This window comes from Ursus arctos, unplaced genomic scaffold (assembly GCF_023065955.2).
Source record: "Ursus arctos isolate Adak ecotype North America unplaced genomic scaffold, UrsArc2.0 scaffold_11, whole genome shotgun sequence".
Classification (NCBI taxonomy): Eukaryota; Metazoa; Chordata; class Mammalia; order Carnivora; family Ursidae; genus Ursus; species Ursus arctos.
In genome coordinates this window covers 33,070,966-33,083,809 of record NW_026622775.1, presented here as the reverse complement: position 1 = coordinate 33,083,809, position 12,844 = coordinate 33,070,966, and the positions used below count along the sequence as shown (strand labels likewise).

Sequence of the window (12,844 nt, the reverse complement as noted above, 5' to 3'; positions counted from 1 at the left end):
TGTAGTTCGGGAAGCTGGAACTGGGTCCTCGGCCGCCCTATGGCGGCGGCGGCCGGAGCCCCCAGCCGGCACCTTGCCGGGGAAGGCGGCCGAGGCCTTGGCGAGGACCCTGGGAGGAGCGAGGAATGTTCGAGTGTCAGTTTGTGGTTTGCCATGTTGGCTCTGTCGAGTATCAGTTCAGAGTTGGTAGTGTACACAAGATCAGGAGTTTGGGGGGTTTTCCCTACTTGGCAGCCTGCAATCAACACAGCCCGGAGGGAGACCTCGACCCAGCAGGGAGAGGGTGAGGGGGGAGCGCCGTCGCGACTAGGCTGGCGGGGAGGACAGGGGTATACAGCGGAGCTCGCGTGGGCTGGTCCCCGGAGCAGGCCTGCCGGAGTGGTAGGAGCGCTTAGTGTGGCCAAAGCATTTGACTGAGTTTTTGTATGGGACATTTTAAAATCTCACACTCCCTCCGTTTGTTGCCAGTTTCTTCCACTTGGCGTTGTATTTGTTTAAAATCTACCCTTGGAATGTTGGTCTAGAACAGGGAAACTTACTGGATGTCCTAGTTCTATTTGCCTACTTGTGTGTGTTTTACAATTATGACACCTGGTTCTGAGTTTACCATTGTCCTGTAATAAAAATGTCTTTTCCAATTTATTTATGAAAAACAAAGCCCCAACACAATTTTCAGAAGGTCATGTAAATCAGATAAAAATGCTAAAAATATTAGGACATAAGTTAACATGGGCATTTGCTTATTAACATGACATTCATATTCAGGAGTTCCTCTCAGTTTGAAAATGTACAATTGCAGTAGGGAATTAGGTGCAGGGGTGGTGACAAAGATCCCTGCACTCAGGGAGGTGACATTCCTGTGGTGGCATAGGATCGTAAACAAAGGGTCAACCGAAGTACAGATTGTGATAAATGTTGTGCCCTGAGGGAAACAAATAGAGAAAAGTGAAAGAATAACTGGGGTGGACTCAGAGGGGGTGAGAGGTAAGTCTTCCTTGAAGAGGCATTTAGATGGAGATTTGGAAGATGTTGTGAAGAGAGGAGAATCCCAAGACTTGTTTTATGAAAAGATAAAAGGGATAACCTTCACCAGGGCAGAGGGAAAGAACAAGCAAGGGGACTTGTTGTTTTTCTTAAATTGTAAGGCTTTTTAGAACACCAGTGATTGTCATTTTTACAGCAGCTAATAAACCAGAGCAATTCTTTTTTTTCTTTAAGATTTTATTTATTTATTTGACAGAGAGAAAGACAGCGAGAGAGGGAACATAAGCAGGGGGAGTGGGAGAGGAAGAAGCAGGCTTCCAGTGGAGGAGCCTGACGTGGGGCTCGATCCCAGAACGCCAGGATCACACCCTGAGCCAAAGGCAGACGCTTAAAGACTGAGCCACCCAGGCGCCCCAGAGCAATTCTTTTTAAGTGTGTGAATGCAGATTTTGTCACAAGTCCAAAGGAAAATAAATCACTGAATTTGTTTTCCACTTCTCCCATAGGAAATGTGTATGCACACTGAGTCGAAAGTATTTATAATTAACATTTATAAGATTAGTTCACTGTTGGCTTTAGAAAATTTATCACTATCTCTACTCCTGTTATAAAGACTTGTTAATGGAAAATTGTAATATATCTTGTACTATTTAGCTTTTGGAAGTTCCAGTAATCTTTTTTTATTTCAAATATGGGATTCAGTTATGTCATTTCTATGAGACAGAAGAATACTTGAAGAAATCTTGAAGTATTTTCCCTATCTTCTACTGTGTTGTTTTAGATTTGTATTTCTAGATATCAGTAAGGGTTGAGGAGCGGTCGAAGATAGATACATCTTCATGCTTGTATTTCAGAAAGGAAATTTGCATTATTTTAACATTATACGCCATTTTCATATTATCTGTTAAATCACATTTTATATCTTTATATGTTAAACTGTATGCCGGAAAAAGCTATCACACATAAAAATCTTAAATTTCATTCATACAACAAATATTTATGGAATATCCTAGTATTTGCAAGTCCCTGAGGACGTGAGATACAAGAGGGAGGAAAGCCAGACCTATTCTTACACTCCTCTATCCTGGAGAAACACATTTTACAGATAATTAGCCCTGTAACTTCTACAATACAGTCATGTGTAGTGTGAAATGGTGTAAAAGAAAAATAGAGAGATTTTATTTGGGCATATAACAGGAGGATCTACCCCTGGGAGGAGAATGGATAGGTTGGGATAGACTTCTCTGAGGAAAAGACTTTAAACAGAGATCCTCAGGTCGAGGTGGAGTTAGCCTGGCAAAGCAGCAGAGAGTATTCCAGACAGAGGACCTACTAGGTGTACAAGACCTCAGTCTAGAAGGAGCTCCTGAGGACCTGAATGACGGCAGCAGTGAGGCAAGTGAGAGGGACATTGGACTGGGTGAGGCTACAGGCAAGGGACAGGTTGCACAGATGCCTGCGGATTAGAGTTGAAACTTTTTCTTAGAGCAAATGATCATATCATTTCCTGTGGTTCAAATCACCTCAAACAATCGCTGCTAGGACTTTGTCATTCACCTCCAACATCCTCCTTTGACTTCCTTTAACCTCCTTTAACGTCTTCCAACTTGATCTTTTAAGATCTTCCTATGTAGTCTTCTTAACAGCTTTTCTAGCCTATTAACACTTTGCTTTCTCATGATGCATCAGACCTCTCCTTTCTCTGCTTCCCTCTTGTCCAGTTTAAATTCCGTGTTTAAATCTCTATGATGATTTACCAGAATCCTTACACAATATACTTCCTGACTCCAACCTGGCTTCCCCTCCCAACTAGGACTCTCCATCTGTCCCGGCAGCTCCTTACTCCCGCGGGAGACGTGCACTGAAGCTTCATTAGCTTTATGGGTGTCCCTGCTACCTGGCCATCCCACTTCCTTTATCTGGACAGTGCACTAGCCTACCTTCTGCAATAACTTGTCTTTTTTTTTTTTTTAAAGATTTTATTTATTTATTTGACAGAGATAGAGACAGCCAGCGAGAGAGGGAACACAAGCAGGGGGAGTGGGAGAGGAAGAAGCAGGCTCATAGCAGAAGAGCCTGATGTGGGGCTCGATCCCACAACACCGGGATCACGCCCTGAGCCGAAAGCAGCTTAACCGCTGTGCCACCCAGGCGCCCCTGTCTTTTTATTTTTAATAGCTTTATGGAGATATAACTCATATACCATAAAATTCACATTTTTAAAGTGCACAATTCTGTGATTTTTAGTGTACTTACAAAACTCTTCAACCTCACTACTGTTTAATTTCCGAATATTTCATTGCCCCCAAAAGAAGCCCCATTAGCATAGGAATTACCATTAGCAGTCACTCCCCGTCCCCCCTCCCCCCTGGCCCCCTGCCCTTGACAACCACTTAATCTTTCTATTTGCCTCTTTTGGACATTTATGTAAATGGAATTATACAATAAGTGGCCTTTTGTGACTGGTTTCTTTCAATTAGCATAAAATTTTCAAGGTTTATCCGTGTTGTAGCGTATACCAGTACTTCATTCCTTTCTATTGTTAAATAACATTCCATTGTATAGCTATGCTACATTTTGCTTATCTATTTATCAATCGATGGGCATTTGGATTGTTTCTACTCTTTGGCTAATATAAATAATGTTTGCAGTAACTCTCAAACCTTCTCAGACTTCTCAAATTTCCAACTCCCCCACCATCCCCATCAACTGAAGATCTTTTTTACAGCATCACCAGAACGCCAAAGTGCTCAGCTGTAAACTCCTTCAACCTGTAGCCATCAAGTATGCAAACTTACATACTATCTTTGTTCCTCCTACTCTCCCTTTTTCCTACGGCAAATAGAAAACATCGCTTTCTTCCTACGAGAGGCCAGTCCCTCTGCTTATGCTTTGGATTTCATCCCAGTGCACCTTCTCAAGAACCTCACCCTATAAATGACCTCTTCTTTCTTTGTCCAAATACTCTCAATGTAATCCCTTCTATTGCCATTTGTGTATGTATGTATTCCAATAAAACTTTATTTACAAAAGCAAATGGTGAGCCAGATTTGGCAAAAGGGCCACAGTTTGCCAAATTTTGATTTATGCCATCATGCTCTGAGTGCACATTAACACACACACACACACACACACACACACACACTACATTTTTAAAGATGGAAATGAACCATTACTATAATACCTTTTAAAATACCTATTGTGAGGGGAATCTTATATGAAATTGCTGATAACATGCAATTGCAGATTATTTAATTCTTTCCTAATGTTAGCACTATTCTTCTGAATAAACTACCATATAATTAAAATGAAAATCGGCTGCATTGTAGTTGACAAAAGGATTAGAGGCAATAGATTACAGTTCTCTTCGGTTTTAATTGAAAACCGAGTTAAATTATCCATCATGTTTTAAACATACATCTCTTCTGTCAAAACAGAAGGATGTGAAAAACCCTCTACATCTTATAAATCTTATCAGGTACTAGCTCTTCTCTCTTCTTTCACTGCCAGACCTCTCTTAAGTACTGCTATAGTTTCTATCTCTAGTTCATCTTCCATCATTCTTCAACCTGCTTTCATTCCGGCGACCATCCCAGTTTCTCTCTTGTAGTCCCCAAGGTCCCCCACATCACTAAATCAGACCAGAATTTTCTGTCTTCGTATTTCTTGATCACTCCTCCCTAGAACTCAGTACCCCATTCACTGAGACCCTGAAGCTTTGAACCTCCCGGTCTCCTTCTCCATCTCAGATCTCTTTGCAGGCTCTTCTTCTACTCGCCCTTGGCATTCTAAAGTCCAGCTGCCTCTCTTCTCATTCTGTGCTTTCTCTTATGTGATGGTATCTCTGATGTTACCTCCGCACAGACACTTCACAAATTTCTGTCCCAGCGAGTTCTCTCTTCTGATGACCACCCTATAAATGGAACTGCCTTCTCTATATGCCACTTGGCTCCACAACAGCAACAAAATCCAAATCCTGATCTCCCAGTTCTCACCCCATCTAGTCCCCTTCTGATTCCTTTCTTTTCTCCTGGAGTCATTCTTTCCCTCTTCTCTCATCTTCCATCACCAGCCCGCTACCAAGTGTAGAGGAGCGTGCCTTGGGAGCCATTTCCCGTCTCATCCTTGTCTGTACTGCCGCTCTTTTTGAAGCTACTTCATCTCTCACTTGGATTTTTGGTTATAGTCTTCATGTACCCACATTTTATTTCCCCTGATCAGTAGATTCTCCACTTTTCAGCCAGAGTAATCATTATAAAACACAAATATGATCACTCCAATGGCTGCCCATTGATCCTAGGATAAAACCCTAAATCCTTAATACAGCCTACAGATGTGCATGGCCTCTCCCCTCCACAGGTATCCAGCTTCATCTTGTACCATTCTCCTATCTCCTTCCGTGCGAAATCACTCAGCCTTCTTCCAATTCACCCTTCTCCCTTCCTGCTACAAGGCCTATGTTCTTGCTGTTCCTGTGCCTGGCATGCTGCCATCCCCCTTGTGTGACTTTCATTTAGTTTTATTGGGACTGGTTCATTCTTGCCCACCCTTTAAATCTCGGGTCACCCATTTCTCCCACAGGAAAACTTTTCCTCGTACCTTGGTTGAGTTATATTCCCTATTCTACCCTCTTACCATGCTAGTTATTATCCTCTCCTTCAGAATATGTATCCTAGCTGTCCTTTTACATCTGTGTCTGAGGTTATTTTCTGGAAATTTACTTCTCTTACTGGACAGTGGACTCTATGGAGGGAAAGGACCATGTCTATTTTGTTTATTCAGTTTATTTGTACCCCTGCCACCTAGCAGGGTACCTGGCATACAATAGGTATGGAGCACATACTTGTTGAATGAGTTCATGAATGGATGAAGTGAAGGGCTTTGATCAGGAGACTGAGTGACCCAGGTATTTGCTTATGACAGTCATGGTAACAAGAAATGGTGTTGGCATCAAAGTGCAGTGCTATGGTCTGAATGTTTATGGGCCTTCAAAATTCATATATGAAAATCCTAGCATGCAAGGTGATGGTATTAAGAGGTAGGGCTGTGGGGGAGGTGATTAAGACATAAGAGCAGAGCCCTCATGATTGAGAGTTGTCACTTTATTAAAAAGCCAGAAAAAGGGGTGCCTGGGTGGCTCAGTCATTGAGCGTCTGCCTTCGGCTCAGGTCATGATCCTATATTCCTGGGATTGAGCCCCGCATTGGGCTCCCTGCTCAGCGGGAAGCCTGCTTCTCCCTCTCCCTCTCTCCCTGCTTATGTTCCCTCTCTTGCTGTCTTTCTCTCTCTCTGTCAAATAAATAAATAAAATCTAAAAAAAAGCCAGAAAAAGCTCCCTTACCCCCTTCCACCGTGTAAGGACACAGCAAGGAGGCACCACCTATGAACCAGAAATAGGGCCCTTGCTAGACACTGAATCTGCTGGTACTTAAGATGTTGGACTCCCCAGCCTCCAGGACGGTGAGAAATAAATTTCTGAATTTCTGTTATTTATAAGCCACCCAGTTTAAGGTATTTTTGGACTAAGCCAGGTAGAAATTGTCTCCCTGAATAACCAGACTCCAAAAAGTGACAAACCATACTTTGTATCATTACATAAAGGTGGGATTTTTTTTCTTTTAAAGTTTTTCCATTTATCTTATATATATTTGATCTTTTCCTCTATAACAAAAATGCATTACTTTTGTAATAGGAAATTTTTATTTCAAGTTAAAAAAAAGACATGTAATGTTTTTAAATTAACAAATAACTTAAACCCACACTTTACAAATTGAAATTTTAATACCTCTAAGCATTTCTAAAGAAGTTCTGTTTAAATAATCTTGGAATGAAAATATCCTTGAAATAAGATTTACACAGATATAATGAGAAACGGTCTTTTGACAAAGGAATAAAATATTGCTTGTTTTTAGAATATTTCAATTATAATTATTAAGGGCCATGAAAAATTCAACAGATTATGATAACACTGCCTGAATTGCATAATTTCATTTCATTTTTTTTTAAAGGTTTTATTTATTCATTTGACAGAGATAGAGACAGCCAGCGAGAGAGGGAACACAAGCAGGGGGAGTGGGAGAGGAAGAAGCAGGCTCGTAGCAGAGGAGCCTGATGTGGGGCTCGATCCCACAATGCCGGGATCACGCCCTGAGCCGAAGGCAGACGCTTAACCACTGTGCCACCCAGGCGCCCCTGCATAATTTCATTTCTAACCTAATACTTCAAAATGTAGGTTATTAACCGGGCCAAAAGAGAGTATTCATTTTATAACCAAAATACCTTTGTAATTGTAACATAAGAACATTTATATAATGGTATTAGAGTTATTTAATATAATGATTACCTTTTCCCACTTCTTGAGTTCAAACTGTATTTTGGATGAGCAACAATATTCTACTAAGACAACATTATATATACCTAAGAAAACTCAGTTTTCTTTTATTTTTTCTTCTTCTTTTTTTATTTTACATAGGCTCCATGCCCAGTGTGGGGCTCAAACGCACGACCCTGAGATCAAGAGTCACGTGCTCTACCAACTGAGCCAGCCAGGTGCCCCAACTCAGTTTTCTTTTAAACTGAAGATTATGAAATGACTGCTTCAGACCAGTGCTATTTATCAGACTGATATAAAAACTATATGTACAGAGAACCAAGAAACAGACCAATACGTATATGGTCAATAAATTGAGGACAAAGTTGACAGTACAGGACAGTGGGGAAATGATAGACTTCAGTAAGTGGTGCTGGGTCAGATGGACGTTCATAAGAAAAAGAAAGAAATCTTGACTCCTACCTTACAACATACACAAAAATCAATGCCAGGTGATTTGTAGATTCCAAAATTAAAGTGAAAAGGGGTGCCTGGGTGGTGCAGTCGGTTAAGTAGGTAAGCCTCTGACCCTTGGTTTCGGCTCAGGTCGTGATCTCAGGGTCCTGGGGTTGAGCCTCCCCGTGGGCTCTGCCCTCAGTGCAGAGCCTGCTTGAGATTCTCCCTCTCCCTCTACCCCTCCCACTCATGCTCTCTGTCTCTCTAAAGTAAATAAATAAATCTTTAAAAAAATTAAAGTGAAAAAACTAAAACTTTTTAAAACAAAAACATAAAAACTATCTTTCTGATTTTGGAAAAGGTCAACAGAAACAGAAAGCACTAATCCTAAAATTAAAAAAGTTATATATTGGGCAACATTAAAACTGAGAATATCTCTTCATCAAAATCATGTTTAAGGGAATACAAAAACAAGGACAGAATGGAAGAAGACGTTTGCTTACCTCTATTTACCACATGGCTTATAATTGAATATACGAAATATCCAAATGGGTGAGAAGATGATAGGCAATTCAAAAGACAGCTTCAAATCAAGACTGAGTAAAGGAGATTAGACTTACCTACCTTACTGAAACAACTTTTTAACAAGAGAACAAAATATATGAAACCATAATTTGCAGTGTTTGACGTCCAATCAGAAATTACAAATAAGCAGGTAAATATGACCCAAAACGAGGAGAAAAATCAACTGAAGCCAACCCAGAAATGACCCAGATGATAAAATTAGTTGACAAAATTAGATGTTGTTTTAACTATTATAAGTATATCTTATATGTTCAAGAGGTCAGAGAGATGACATCATATTAAGTAGAGACATGGAAGATGTCTCTATTGGGGATGAAAAATACAATGACATGAAAAATAAACTGCATGCAATTTACAGCAGATTAGACATTACAGAAGATTAGTGAATTTGAACACATAACAAGATGAAACACACAGAAAAAAATTAAAAATATAAACAGAGCATCAGTAAAAATGTAACCACTTCTACTGGCCTAATGTACATGGAATTCGAGTCTCCAAAGGAGGGGAGAGGCATAGAAAAATATCTGAACAGTTAATGGCCAAATATTATCCAAATTTGTTTCAACTGTAAACCCATAGATTAAAAGACCCAACATTGGTGGAAGAAATTAAAGACCTAAGTAAGATATACTGAGTTCATGAGTCACAAGATGATATTTTAAGTTGTCAGTTTTTCTCCAGATTGATCGATAAATTAAACACAATCAATACTTCGGCAAGATTTTTGTTTGTTTGCTTGTTTGCAAAATTGATAATCTAATTCTAAAATTCATTTGGAAATGCAAAGGACCTAGAATAACTAAAACAACTTTGAAAAAGAACAAAGAGAATTTATACTACCTGACTTCAAGACTTGTATAAAGCAACAATAATAAAGACAGTGTAGTATTGGCAGCAACATAGACAGATGGATTAATGGAACAGAATATAGGCCAGAAATAGACATACATATACGGTCAATTGATTTTTGACAAAGGTGCACAAGCAATTCAAAGAAGAACGGATAGTCTTGTCAATAATTAATGCTAAAGCAATTGGATATCAAAATGCAAAAAAAAAATACCCAACAAAAACAAAAATGAAAAACAAAACCAACCTTGATACATAATTTTTAGCACACGCACAATGTACTCATGATAGGTTAGACCTAAATGTAAAACCTAATAACAATAAAACTTCTGAAAGAAAATACAGGAGAAAATCTGTGTGGTGCTGAGTTAGGGAAAGATCTCAGATATGACACCCAAAGTATGACCCATGGAAGAAAAAATAATAAATTGGACTTTATCAAAATTTAAAATCTCTGCTCTTTGAAAGACACTGCTGAGACCATGAAAAGACGAGCCACAAACTGGGAGAAATTATTGGCAGATCACGAATTTGATAAAGGACTTGTATCCAGATAGCATAAGTAATTGGTAGGACTTAATAATAATAAAACAAACAACCTAATTAAAACATGAGCAGAAGAAGGGCGCCTGGGTGGCACAGTTGGTTAAGCATTCGACTCTTGGTTTTGGCTCAGCTCATGATCTCAGGGTTCTGGGATGGAGCCCTGCGTCGGGCTCTGCACTCAGCTCAGAGTCGGCTTCAGATTCTCTCTCTTGCTCTGCCCTCTCCCAGCTCGCTCGCACTCTCTCTCCCTAAAATAAATAAATAAATCTTTAAAACAAAAAAACAATCAAACAAAACATGACCAGAAGATTTGTACAACGCTTAACCAAAACAGGCACACAGATAACAAATAAGCACATCAAAAGATATGCTCAAGATCTTTAATCATTAGGGAAATGAAAATTAAAATAACAATGAGATATCACTATACACCTATGAGAATGTCTAAAATTAAAAAGATTGATCACATCAAGTGTTAGTGAGAGACTGAGCAACTGAAATTCTCATACGCTACTTGTGAGAGTATAAAATGGAAGACATTTTGGTAGTTTTTATGTTATATATACACATAACATAGGACCCAAACATTCCACTCCTACACATCTACCCAAGATAAATGAAAACATATGTTAATTCAAGAACCTGTCCAAAAATGTTCTTACTAGCTCTATTTTAAATAGCCCCAAACTGGAAACAACTCAAATGCCCATTAACAGGTTGTATCAACCAAGTGTGGCATATCCATATAATGGGATACTACTCAGCAGTAAACAGAAACGAACTAGGAATGTTCCATGTAATGATGTGGATGAATCGTAAAATTATGCTGAGTGAAAGAATCCAGGCAAAAATAAGCACATATTGCATGATTCTATTTCTAAAAAATTCTAGAAAATACAAATGAATCGATAATGGCAAAAAGTGTATCAGTGGTTAGCTGGGATTGGGAGGGATGGATATGTTCACTCTCTTGATTGTGGCATACAAATTTATCAAATTGTACACTTTAAATACATGTACTTTACTGCATATCAATTATATCTCCATAAAGTCGCTTAAAAAAACAAAACAACAACAACAAAAATAAGATAGGCAACTCAGTAGGAAAAAAGGGCCACACACTTAAACTTAGGCAAAGCTAATCTATGGAAGTCAAGAGAATGGTTACCTTTGCTATGTGTTGGGGCAGGGGAGAAATTGCTTCTGGTAGGGTGGTAATGTTGATTTCTTGATCTGGTTGCTGGTTACAGTGTGTGCGTTTCCCTTTGGAAATTCATTAAGCTGAATGTGATTGGTGTACATTTCCTTATTTATGTTATACTTCAATATAAAAAAGCTCGTTTATTATAAAATCAATAATATATACATCTGTGATTATGGTGTGGAATTTTGCGATTAGTTGAAAGTCTGTTTCAGGGTAAAGTCTGCTGCTATTATTCTGGGAGATGAACCCTCTCACTGTGCTTTTCCAGGTGGTAAAAAAATTTCCTCAGAAGTTTCTCAAAAAGCTATTTATTATTTTTATAAGTGAGGGATGTGCCTATTTTAGCTTCAAAGAAATCAGCAACCTCTTTCAGACAGGAAATTGCTAGGGAAATGAAATTAGATTGTTCAGAATGTTAATGCAGTTAGATTCCAGTGGGGCAGTGTCTTGGCATAGCCAATTTGCCTGTTCAACTCATGTGCTTCTTCTCTGAGAACTGCCTCCCTTCCCAAGCCCACCACGGTGGCTTCTTTGGTCATGGTTGCACTCTCTACTGCTATTGTCTTTGGTGACAGCTGATGGTACCATTTGACATATGGGAAAACAACTGATAAGCCGTGTCAAGCCAATCAGATGCCCTCTTGAAGAATTTGGATTTGAGACAGAGACTCTAATTAGTTAGTGATGGGCCCTTGAGCTGGGAGGTCTTGCAGCTCTCCACTAAGGAGAGATGAGATGTCCCTGAGGGAAAGAGAGATGAAGTACCAGAAAAGCAAAGAGACAGTCCTGGTTTCAACCTCTCAAGGGGCCACCCTGGAGTTCTTGCCCTTGGAATCCACGAGAGTCCATGCATAAAAATAAAACTTCCCTTTTTATTTAATATAACCCGGGTGGTTTCTCTTTCTTGGAACCAAATGCTTCCTGTCAGAAATTTGGCAAGTAATAAATCTAAGTGAGTAAAAATCTGGGTTATGGTGGAGGAAGAGAAGAGTCCTATCACGTAGAAACTTAAGATGTGTAAGGAAACTTTCAAGTTTCCAAACCAAACTTCTCTCTCTAATTTCAGGAATTCCTTCTGTGAGAGAACTGCTCTGTCTCTGCATGACCACATCAAGTCTTTTTTTCCCCTCTTTCCTTCCTTCCCGTCCTTCAACAAATGTCTACTGAGTGTCCACTATTAGCTGGGCACTGTTCTGGGTGCTTAGGATTGAACAAACCCAATAAAAAATTTTTAAAAAGACAAAATCCACTGCCTTTATTGGAGCTTACATTCTTGTGAGGAGGATTAGATGATAAACAAGAACATACAGTAATTGACATAGTATGTTAGAAGGGGATATGTCTCATGAGAAAAAGAAAGTGAGTAGGGTAAGGGGCATGGAGAGCAACAGTAATAAGGGGGTAGAAGGAATGCAGTTTAAAACAGGGTGGGCCTTACGGAGAACATGTCATTTGCAGAGACTTAAGGAGGTGATGGAATTTGAGGACTAGAAGAACCAGAATAAGCTGGAGGGACAGCTGTAGGAGATGTGGTGGGAGACATCACAGGAGACAGGTCATATGGAGCCTTGTAGGCAAATTCAGGAACTATGGCTCTTGCTCTGAGTGAGCTGGGGAGCCACTGTGCGGTTCTGAGCAGAGAGGCATACTCTGCCTTGTATTAATCCAACTGGCTTCTGTTTTGAGAACAGATTATAGGAAGGCAAGGATAGATTTAGGGACATGGTGATTATTCCAAAATAATCAGTGCCACTGAGTAAAAATCTGTGTTCTTGTCAATTTCATCCATTATTGTAAACTGTCTGAAGCATTTGAAAATTTAATTATTTTTCTTTTTAAATAATGCTTTATCTGATTATAAAACTAACCATATATATTTTTGGTAAGATAATTGGGAAACACACAAA

General features: G+C 39.5%; 1 long non-coding RNA gene across 1 annotated transcript; it reads left to right on the top strand.

Annotated features, from left to right (window-relative positions):
• The first annotated feature begins 48 nt into the window (after window positions 1–48).
• Window positions 49–12,149, top strand: LOC130543308 (uncharacterized). The gene is made up of 3 exons (XR_008958560.1): window positions 49–283; window positions 7,457–7,533; window positions 12,004–12,149. It is a non-coding gene; the product is annotated as an uncharacterized LOC130543308 (long non-coding RNA).
• Window positions 12,150–12,844: the final 695 nt, after the last annotated feature.